The sequence below is a fragment of the Ptychodera flava genome, chromosome 17, assembly GCF_041260155.1.
Source record: "Ptychodera flava strain L36383 chromosome 17, AS_Pfla_20210202, whole genome shotgun sequence".
Taxonomy (NCBI): Eukaryota; Metazoa; Hemichordata; class Enteropneusta; family Ptychoderidae; genus Ptychodera; species Ptychodera flava.
The window spans coordinates 4,479,743-4,492,274 of record NC_091944.1 but is presented as its reverse complement, the minus strand read 5'-3'; the positions used below and the strand labels follow the sequence as shown (position 1 = coordinate 4,492,274).

At 34.8% G+C, this 12,532-nt stretch overlaps 1 protein-coding gene across 2 annotated transcripts in view; it reads right to left on the bottom strand.

Annotated features, from left to right (window-relative positions):
- LOC139115204 (enolase-phosphatase E1-like) overlaps nt 1-12,532 on the bottom strand; it is a 47,778-nt gene that overhangs the window by 13,296 nt on the left and 21,950 nt on the right. Inside the window, exon 1 of one of the 2 annotated variants that reach the window (XM_070677155.1) lies at nt 11,804-12,078. The exons of the other annotated variant lie outside the window; for it this stretch is intronic. The gene's annotated coding sequence lies outside the window, so the exon portion shown is untranslated. Of the gene's footprint in view, nt 1-11,803; nt 12,079-12,532 lie in introns of those variants that run through there. 2 annotated transcript variants of the gene reach the window in all.

Sequence of the window (12,532 nt, the reverse complement as noted above, 5' to 3'; positions counted from 1 at the left end):
ATGTTAACAATGTGACCCTCCACCAATGCCTGTTTGTTGTGTGTTAGCAAATTTTGTCATTAATAAATTTAATTTTGCTCCATCAATATTTACCTTTAGCATTTTCAATCACAAAGTCTACAAAATCTTTTTTGTATATACATGAGGACAAATTTGATGTTAATTTTCACACCATTATAAAAATTTCTTGAGAAATTGCAAACCTTGATTTGCATGACATAGTGACTATTACATTTTTTTATATATAGTGCCATTGGAAGATTGGAAATTGATCAACAAAAAAATTGAATGTCAATATTTTAATATTGCTTATGATTTGATCATACATGTAGTATTGAGGCCTAAGATTGTCACCGCAAACTCTTTAAAGGGTATTTTACTATACGGGTATTACAACTACTGGTTACGATATTTATGACACAAGACACTACAACAACGTTTGCAACAATTGTTACTGCAAGCCAATTGTCTGACATTAATAACATATGCCTGAACTTGGAGTTCAAACCATTTAAATCGTCCATGACTTGTACACTCAAGGTCAACATTACACTGAGTAATGTGATATCACATTGGAATGTTGAGACTTATCTCAATGAGCAATTTCCCTAAAATAACAATATTGGTCTGGTGATTTAACCATGTTCTCACAATCACTTGTAACCCTATCTGACAGACGTTACTCCATATCATACTGAAACTGTGTGCAACTTGTGACTCAGTGGTGATGCAAAGTGAACAAAAATAGCCCCTGTAGAGATGATAGTCCATACAACTTACATGCACAGCTGAAGTCTGATGCTGAAAGACTACAGTGATTTAATTTGACGGTGTCTTTGATGATCCATTAATACATGATCTGTGTATGATGATGACACAGTTATGATATCAATCGTACATCAGACATTTTGTCTGGGAAAGTATATGTCTGCAGATATGAACTCCCTTTACATTTAGCACTGTGTGTTTTATTTTCCACAGATTCACTTATAGTTTTTGTTTATATACTCCATATCTTGCCCAATGGATGAAAAATCAATACAAAACACCGGTATCCTCTATGAATCTGTGTTTTAAATTTTTTGAAGGGATATTTGATAAGTTCCAAAGTATTTTAAATTTTTGAAGTGGTATCTTGAATACTAATATAGCGCTTTCATCCAAGATAAAAGTTATTGCAAACCACTGAAAAATGATAAAATGGGGTTCATCCATGAATATTTTCTTCATAAATTACAAAGAAAAAGAAACACATCTGATTGTGATCTACTGAAATTCCTACTTATAGCAAAGTTACTTATATAATTTGACTTGACAGGCCTACACCACTGGACATCGTTTTCACAACTCATTTCATCTCATAATTACCCTTCATATGAGGAATTTGCAATACACTCTAAGTCTCTCAGCTGCAGACTTAATACAACTCTCCTCACATAAACACTGCCAATTTTCTGCATGACAACCTTCACATTTACAGCAAGGTCACGGCTGATTGAGAGAGAAGCAATGGGAACTGATTAAGTCATTTGCAAAACTATGTAGAACATAAACGCCAGATAATCCCTCTCCATCTTTCACATTAAACGTCACTTTTTTTTTTCCCAAACCTTAGTAAAAGTGAAGTACTGAAGAAGTAAAAACTAAATACAGCACCTATTGGTTCTGCACCAGCCCTCTTTTTCCAAGATTCTTCACCCTTTCATGATCATGGTTTGGCCCAAACTCATTGTTATCAATAGTGAGCATGGAACTGTGTACCGGAAATCGGGATGAACAGGTTATGAACCATTTTCTGACAATTTTGGAAAATATGATTGGCTATGATCTAAAAGTACAGAATTGTTTTCAAGGATTGATGCACTAAACAGTCTCGGTTTGCAAGACAAACACATTTGATTTCATCTACAGACTTCATACTGTCCATATCAAGAAGTTGTTTTTGCCTGATAACCATACACAACTAAGTAGAAATTTACATGACTAACCAGAGTTGCATTTTGACAAACACTGAGTAATTACATAGATTCATTGTTGATTATTTGAAATGACTATGTACTGCAGAGGCAGATATTGCCACCTCAACATGTAATTATGGTATGGTAAAATGAATACAACACAAACATAGGTAAGATTAACTGTTCATTTATTAGACTAAAGGCAATCAGCTTTAAATTCCCATGAAGTAATTGTAATCTGACTAATTGTTCTTTAATCAGCAAATCAGTTCTTTCTCAAAGGCTTTGCCACCCACCATCATGAAAATCTTGTAACTACTTCCACAGTGATTCAAATGGCGGAGAGGAATTTCTGCTAGCTTGTGTCTGGTTTTTGTAGTCATTTTTGGTCAAACTACTCATTCCCTCTGAACCATTTTTTACAAACCCCATAAGTAAAACAATAGGGTAGAAGTTTTATGAAATAAAGTATGGTTAAGTATGTTTTTTTCCTGTTTGGTGCAGAACTGTTTGTTTTTAATTGAGTTGTGATAGACCATGGGAAATCTACAAGTGTAATCTTTAGGGAGTATTCAATACAAAGTTCTTAAAAGTGTTATACCTCAAAAATGGATGGAAGTCATGAAAAGTGTAGAATCACAAATTAAGGTGAAAAAATCAACACCTTGTATTCTTAAAAAAGGTTGTAATGAAAAGTTCAAAGATATTTTTGAGTTTACATGCAAAGATTTTTATTGGAATTTTACAAATATGAAGACAGTGACATCCTATGCTCCACATATTTGGAATGAAATTGACCAAGATGATGTGAGTTGGAACATCATATGGGAGACAAAAATTAAGAGACCTATTGTTAAAAAAATTGCACAATTTAATTATTTCTTGATTCATAATAAAGTACCAAATAAACAAAATCTGTTCAAATGGAAAAAAGTTAAATCTCCCAATTGCGAACATTGCAATCAAGTTGAAAACAGCGAACACTTTCTTTTTGATTGTACTCTGCTGAAATCTTTTTGGAACAAATTTAACACTGTTATAAATCAGATTTATAGGATCAACATTGTAATTAGATGGAAACACATTATATTTGGATACATGCTTAAGCAGCAAAAATTCGAAATGTTAAATTTATTTTTGATGGTAGCAACATTTGTGGTTTATAAAGCAAGATTGACAGAAATCAGTCTTATTGAAAGGTATCTAATAGATGAAATGTCAATCTTAAGATATATACTGAAAGATAAGAAAAAAGACATTAGCAACTTCATAAAATCCATGTAATGCTCAGATTTTTCTCTTGTCTTTTTGACACTGTCGATTTCCCTATTTTGTGATTTAATATTTTCAAGGTCTTTTTCCGTTACCATGGCTATTTAGAACTGTAAATTATCTTTGTCTATGAAAAGAATCGAATAAAATGTAACCAATTAAAAAAGAAAAAAAAATCTTTAGGGAGTATTACAACTCTGGTAGCCGTTCACAACACACTGATGTACATGTAGAATCATATATACTTTGTTCCACATTGCTGTAATCATCTGAACCTTTACTTATTTAGGGTACACTAGGGCACACATATTTCAATACTTTATTCCTGCTGTTAGTTTGAAATAAATCAATTGGTATGATTTATTATTCAAAGGTTGTTTTACAAGATAGGCTGTTCTGCTGTGATGTGAAATCTGATTGTTTGTTTGCCTGGATACATATTCACATCAGCGGGGAGACGCATTTCAAAACAGATTCTACACTTACATAGAGTCACAGAGAGTTCAGTTCTATTTCAAGAACCTGGCCACCATATGACATTACAGTGGATTGCTTGAGTTGTGGTCTGTGCAATGAAGTAAAGTTTGTAATTTTAATACAGGAAATTGCAATGCACTATATCAAGTGACAATTCATCCACTTTGTACATTAAAGGACCAGTAAATGTAACTTCAGATGATTATTTCATGATTTTTGTTTTAATATCGACTGGAGTTTCTTGCTCTACTCCCCAAAGCATGTTAAGATACACAGTATGCAGCTTGTCAACTCAGCCTGTACATGTGTAGACTGCATTGTTATTGTCGATGAGTAAATCTAGTCTAGAATTCAATATAAACAATAGCAGTGCATTCTATATGTACAGATACTGTGTTGACAAGATTTAGGGAATAGAATAAGAACTTGCAATTGATTTACAAAAAAAATAGTGAAAAACTCATGAAAAGTTACAGCTATACTGCCAGTTACGTTATCTGTAAATCAACACCAAGACCTCGCACTTTGCCTGAACTGTCTTCATGTCTGGCGGACTTTTTCCAAGATTTACTATTTCATGAGTTGAATAGAAGAACATGTTTAATGAACAGCTGTACATGAATTATGGCGCACTGGAGGAAAGGACATGATTTGACCTCTGCATTTCTAAGGTCAATTTAGGCTAGCATTGAAATGGACACATGAATGATGGCACTGCTTTGATGGTATAAATTCTGTAAGTTCCATTCCGCTACAAAAGACAGACCGACAGAGCATTCTTCAGGAGCAATGTGCAGCTCTTATACAATCAGATGTTGATATTTTGAACATCGATGTGGCATTTGTACATATAAAGAAATATTTGTCAAATATTTCTTTATATACAAATTGTATGACAACAGTGAAAGTCATCACAAAATATTATGATCAAGCATTAATGTCAACACTAGAAATTGTCTGAAGCACTCAGCAAATTTTAATTTCCAACTTGTGTTGCAGATTTTAAAAATCTTCAAACTGGAAACAGTCCTCTTAAAACAGTAATAAACTCTCTTTTATTAAAATCGATAGATAAACACATACAATCAGGTATGGAAGCTTGCAATGGTTTAATCTTTAAAGTTAGATTTCATCTGTGTCAAAGTTCTCCATGATGAACACTGTGTGTTTTACTGAGCTACCATTGACTTGAACTGAGATACTGCAGATTTTTTCTCATCTGAAATGAGAGTGAAGATCATGTTCTGTTTATTCACAAAGTGTTTACAAGATGTACAAAATGTGTCAGGTTGACTTCAAGAAAGGGGCCGCCTTGTGGTAGGGTGACTGCACTGTCATAGTAACGAACACACACCAGATGACCAAGGTCATACAGTGAACGATACCAGGACTGACTCTGAGATCCATCATCCCATTGATGTTACTCTTCAGTCAGTCTGCCATATTGAACTTGTGGTTTTGAAATCCTTGGTGTTGGCTGACAGTTGCATCACTTTTCAATCACAACTTTGGACTCATATACCATGGTGTGGCTCCTACATGTACATGTAATAACTGTGCTGGACAAATTGACACGGCATGTTGGTTTCCTTGGACATTTCCTCTAACATGTCTGATATGGTTAATCCCATCGCTGGCCTACAGTACTTTGACATAAACACACTTTTTTGATTTCAAGTTAATCCTGTCGCTGCAAAGTCTAGCACACACCCTTGCCCAGTAACTGAGTAGAAAGACAACAAGCAAAGCTAGGTTTTAACCAGATTACTTTAGTGTAATGATTTTAAAAAGCACACAATACCAAAATAATTCTGTACTTCATCAAATGGTATATCATTTCAGAGCAGTTTTAAAAAGTTTTGTTCTTGTTTTATATCAGATGAGATTCTTAAATGATTCTTTTGGTCATCATTGGTAGAATGTCCTCCGCTTGGTTCTAGTGACTTTAATAATTCTGAAATCATACAAATGTTTGTTTATATCATAAATTTCCTATTAGATTGCAGATTTTACATTTACACAGACAAGTAAAAATTTAGAAACCAGTTGGCATGGAGATTACATTCTGGTCTGTGCAATTGATTTATAATAATAATGCACAAGACGGTACAAAGTCAGCTCACAACTTTGTAATAAGAGAGAATTTATACTGTTAATTTAAGCATGTTTATCTCACTTTTTCTGCTCCAAAAGTTCATATTTGGCAATTAACACTTTATGATTACAAAGAAACATGGCTGACTAGCGGTGGATATTTCAAATGACTAATCTTAGCAAAACTGTGCAGACAGAAACTTTGAAATAAGAGGGTATGTATACCCGCTGCTTTATGTCTGTAACAGACTTGAAAGGTCGATAGAAGATCATATTTCTGTTCCAATATTCTATCAAAATGGGCAATCAAGACGGATGTGGGAAGAACCAAATTTCAGTTTCGAAGTTGAACTGGAAAAGAAAGAAACGGAAATACATAATCTACATGTAATTCTTTATTATCAGCTACCTCACTGGTATAACATATGATACAGCTATAAATGTTTTATCCTCAGAATTCTCTGGGTCAATATCCTACCCATCTCCAATAATATAACACTACGCAATGCACTTCCCAGGCAAAGAAAATTTGTGAAACTACAACGATAATTATTTGAAGTTGAAAAGAAGCAGAGCACGTAGTCCACACAATTTATGTCTTAATCTGTGTGTTTATTAGGTCCCAGAAGCCATGCTGTGATATCCAGTTACTTGGGTTTGCATAAAACAATTCTCTGTAGTCTGACTCAAGATAAATGCTATTCTGACTGGAAATTTAGAAGAATTGGACAATGGCTTAGCAAAGTTTTGAGTGAGAAAGGTCAGATAGTTTATTTACCCTAAACATCCACAGTGGGAATCATTGATTGACAAGAAATTTGTCAGTGTTTCTGGCTTGGCAGGCAAAAAAACCCTGGGCTCCTGTAATATGCTGCTTCTCTTTTTATGGTTTTGCAGAGCTTGAAACCCACTGCATGGTTCAAGGGTACTGGGCACACCCCAAAATGATGACTGTACCACTGAACATCTGGTGGTAGAAGTGAAAGCGGTACCAGCATCAATTATGAATGATATGCGGACCAAAATCAAAGGTTATCCGAGTATATGAGTAAACAATATGACTGCAAGACCCGCAGAAAATGAACAAGATCAGGTTATGAGAATTGGTTTTTATCAGCAGCTGGTTGATTTCATTTAAAACATGCTAAAAGACCTGTTGTTGAGCTATGAATTTTTTCCTAACATTTTTAAGATCCTTTATTCCAAGGTCTTTGGCCTCAGTGAGATATTCTTTTTAGTTACGAGATTAATTAAAAACTCTTCATCAACAAAATAATTGTTTTCATATTAGGGATTTACAGAAGTTTAAACAAAGTTGTTGACAAAAATTTGCTTGCGTGGTTGTGATTTCATATGGAAAAGAGTAATATATTTTGGAGTGAAAGCTATATTTAAATTTACTTCCCCACCCAAACTTTCCAAAGAAACTGATATTTACATTATAAACAACTCACACAATAACATTTCATTAAATTTTAAGTGTGATTTCAGAATATAGCATCCATGTACAACACAAAACAACATCACTGGGCGATTTCAAAACATTTTCACAAACTGTGGAAGGCAGAATGAAGTGAAACTCATAACAGTCGACCACTTGCTGTTCATGATTGTAGAGTTTAGCTGGTACAATTCAGGTGACTTCTCTTTCTGGGTGTGGAGCCATTGCTTGTGGAGAAACCAGTGAAATCCTATACGTGTTTTGATAAATGCCCCACACGCCCACAAAAGTCTAGTCTCTCATCAACATGATCAAGGACAGTCGGGGTTAAACAAAGGTTCCCTGCAGTTTTTGCAAATTATCCCATGGATCAACAGAACCATCAATTTGCAGTCCATTGACTCCTCTTACAATTGGCTGGAGTAATTGCCATGTTTATACCACAGGGTTGATAACCCCTAGCAACAGGCACAAACCACATCCTTAATTTAAACATACTAATTGTCAGAAACAATACACAGCTGTTCCAGCAGGAAACAGATAATCAATTTTAATTAGCTGCTTATTTTGATTACTTATATCTCTTAATTCTGAACTTGGATGAACTGCAATCTGTTTAATTAGAGTAAAGGGGCAGGGTTTTTTATCAGCTTTTATCTCTGAGCGCATTAACTATCTGTGCACAACTTTCAAAGGAGAATTAAGGATTAAACTCACATAAACAGTCAATGTCCACTACTGTGAGAACCAGGGATTGAAGACTGCCCCTTTAAACATGTCAAATCAGTAATGCATAAAGCATACTTAGATGTGCCTCAGACACCCAAGGTGAGAGCAGCTACAGAGGATTACTTTGATAGTACAGAGAACAAATGAAATGGACAAAGGTCTACCTAAACATGATACTTATTAGATGATAAAAAATACACATATCAATAGTAATATCACTGATCAGTTTTTGATTTGAAATTTATGCTAACAAATATTAGACTAGACAGGCCAAACTTAGTCAATTAAAACAATAAAATAAAGTGATTTTACTAAGAGCTATGGCCAATGGGCATGTATCTTCTGCTGCTGTGCACTAATTAATGGAAGATATAACAACTGCTTTCTTTGTTTGGATAAGAAAATGCCAACAGCTTCACAATGAGGAAACATCATGATGTCGTACAGAAAAACTCAAACTCTCTCCCCTATGCAACTGCTTCATCCCTTGCCCCTTTATTTTGTACAAGCTTTTCCTGAACAAGCATAAATTAATTGATACTTGAACAATCTGTATTTCCTCATTGTTTTGTGTGAAAAAGTCTTCATGGTAAAGTTTTTGAGAATTTCCTACATTCATAGTTGAGTAGATACTGTTATGTATTATGTACAACACATTCTGGTGGCTCTGCATCTGACCAAACACTTATTCTCCATATACTGGTATTGAATCCTACTTGAGAAAGGCCTGAGATGAAGACAAGCTCTCACAAGCTGCTGCTGCCTTTGACTCACTATCATAACTGCAGCTGCATTTACAACTACACTAACAATGGACTTCCAAACTATAAACATATTCCTACATCTCAAAGAGAGAAAGGAGTGTCAACGAGACGTACAGTAATCACAGTATGAACACAATAGGGGACTTCAGTAAAGATATCATTGACATGAAGTGACCTATCTCAACAATGCTGTGTCTGTATTCTTGTGATAGTGACGGAGTTCAAATCTTTGCCTCCAAACTCATTGTTATCTAAAAATTGCTTGTGAGGAAAAATCTGTCACAAAATGATTAAATTCTTTTCTCTTCAATTGTTGGAAGTGATGAAACTTAAGACATACAAGAATTCCCTTCAACATGTTCAACAATACCGAATACAATAAATATACATGTATTAAATATAAAGACTACAAAATATGTAAAAACATTATTTAGCTTGGTAAGAAAACATTACGCAAATTGCAATCACAGTGTTAAACTTCCTGTTCATGGATTCATTCCAAGATTTTATATTATTGTTTACATTTACTCAGAACATGCAACATCCGCTCATATGACATCATAAGGCCATTTAAGTTGTCGACTGCACCCGACAGGAAACATGAATTTCAAAACAATGAGGGCCATTCTTTGCCGGCAGCAGTTATCCAATATTTTTCCATCAAGGAGAGGGATTGTTATTATTAGAGGTTCCTGACACTGGCAGGGAATAGTTGACTGTTTTACTCAAAGGAAGTTTGTGTGCGTAAATGAAAGGATGGTGAAGTGCATGTTATGTGAACTGAAAGCATTGCAAAATGCTCTCTGGTACCCAGACTAACTACCATTGATGATACAGGTCAACCCTATTGTCTTCAATGGCTTGCTTGGACCTACACACATGAAGTAAGGTATGGATAATCCACTGATACACAGCAAAGTCAACTGTTAAATCATTGCAGAGAGAATCACTGAATTAAAATCATAATGTCAGTACACACTCTGTATGATAGGTTGTACACATGAGCACATCTTTGACTCAAGGATGTACATGTAGTTCAGGCCATGGTAAGAAACAAGCACTATGTTATTAACACTAGGCTACGTACCCTACAGCGTAGGTGTCAAGAGTCTGTTTGCTCTCACTGTGACCGTCACTAACATCAATAAGCTGTGAGGTTATAAAGTTCACACCATGCATCTGATCTCCAGTATTTGGCAGCCAAATATTTCTGACACCCATTCATCTACAAGGTCATGGTCTTAAGCCTACCTATTGTTCAAGTAATCTACAGTTATTGGCTCAAAACCTGGAGACTCAAAAATGACGTCAATATCCTTTGATCTATCAAACCATGGATGTACAAAAATATATTTTTTTGTACATCCATGATGAAGCCAAATATACAGTATTATTACACTGTGGCATGTTTCACAGTTTTTTTGTTTGTTTGTTTGGTTGTTTCTTATATTTTTTTGTGTTTTTTTTGTTTGGGCTTTTTTTTTTTTTGAATAGCTAGATGAGGTAAAAGGGAGTTATAGCAAATGTTGAGATTTGAGTTGTAGCTTTGTGAATGACACTGAACTTTAACCTTTGTCCCATCAGAGTACAGGTATTAAGACAGTTTCATGGCACTACACAAGGACACATTTACTGTATGAGTGACTTGCCTCAATGTGAAATCTTACAAAATTGATCACTCTGTATCACCAGAAGCCCTGTGTCTACACATTGATTTTTTTATAAACATCGGTGAAAAACAAAAAATTAGACTATAAATTTAAGTAAAATATGAGGAAACTCTGGTGTGTATCATCCACATCTCCCCATAAAGATGAATCACAAACACTTTATGGTTAAACAGACGCATGCATGACAGGAAAATTCACAATTACGAGTGTAAGGTTGGTGAAACGTTCTGAGTAAATTAAAGATAAAATATGGTCTCATTGTTAGTTTTCAGGTCAATGAATAGTCAACTTTCATTCCAGAAATACCAGACTTAAATTTTACTTATTTCATTTTTTAAGATGTCTGATACCAGTCTGGTGAGGATATTTTTGCTCTTTCAGACTCTCTAAAGAAAATTAAACATCCTGTTATTAGTATTTAAGTTTGTAAATACTAATCAAAAATTTTAGCTCCTTAATAAAAAAATGCAGCTGAAATTTGAAAACAAAGAAAATTTTTCACTTTATGCATAAAAGTAGTCGATATTTGATACATATTTACACTGCCCTGGGTTTCAGCGCTAATGTTCTTGATGACATAATTATCAGACGATAAATGCTAAGCGAAAATAATATCTAGGTTTCAAAACTTTTTAACTTCGGTATCTCTTTCATTTCTTAATTGGAACTATAAATAGTATCTTTCAATCATCACAAAGTTTCTCAATGCAATGTCCATTTTTACTTTGAATTCTCTACAGTGAATGAAATTAGTTGTTGAAATACACACGGCATTAGAATAAACAATCCCTGTAAAAGACACTTTTGGAGGGAGGCAGTAGTTCAACGTTGTATAAACAAACTATGATCAAGTTTATCTCAGATAATGGACTGTCTACTTTCTACATCACATAACCTGAAGATGTTTGGTCTGTTCTGAATTCCCTGGCTTTGCAAACAATACACAGTGAGAAGAAGTTCAAACTGCAAATGTAGATCATTACAGAAAAGGTTGCATTTAGATAAAAGCTTCCAGATTGGAACCCAGGCTTTACTCTAAGTGCATACACTCTCATCACGAAGTCAGATAAAGTTTCACATTCAACTCTTAATACTACTGTAACCTTGAACACAGAGATAACTTTTTGAAAGTCTATTAAAGGAGCAAATAACGTGGCACTGACATCATGGCTGAAGTTGAACAGATCTCAGAAGCATTTTTGGACGCTCCTTGAAATAGTTTTTCACTATCACCAGACCAACAGCAGTGTTTCTATCAGCAATTGTGCTGGTCTGACATCACCCAACAATTTCTGCTCGCTTTCAGAGCACCGATGCAAGAAAAAGCATTAGCACACATGTGACTGACTTTACACATATTAGGTCCAAGACAGACTCCTTTCAAACAATAATTCTTACCTCAGATCTTCACGGGCATTTCTGCGGAATTGATTTTCTTGATGAGGATATTCGACAAGATTTTTGAAGACTAGTAAAATCACAGTACTTAATCGGATTGTTTTCTGCGAGGTAGTGATGTGCGTAGGCTCAGAGAACAAGGGCAGATAGAGCAGCGTCTCTCTCTCTCTGTCCCCTGGTTGGCTTGCTGACTACAGGAATGTGATATAAATATAGACAGAGAGAGAGAGATGGAATGACACTACAGGGATAACTATCAACCCAGTGGACCCTTTAACTCAGCAGTGTTTATCCACTGATGTTCCCCTGGATGACTTCAGAGGGCGTTGAATTGATATGAAAGTTATGTCAATGGAATCTGATCTACTAACAGGGAAATTAACTTTACTTGTTTTAAAAGAAAATACATGGATGAAAGTGGTGGTCAAACTATGATTTTCAGCTGATGGACCCTATTTGAATAAATGTGAAGGACCATCCTCAGTAAAGAACAATTGGACTATTCCATTTTGAATTTTGAAAGAAGGGGAAGGTGGTGAGGAAACAACTCTATCATTAGTATCTTAGAAACAACACATACCACAAAACTTTATCCTTACATCTAAGACAGGAGCAAAGCTACAAGCTAATTAGCTGTAACTTTTGACATATTTTCCATTTCGTCTTTTGTTGAGAAATGGTATGATACAAACTACTTACAAGTTCAGGACAAGATAGTTTGGCTCTGCA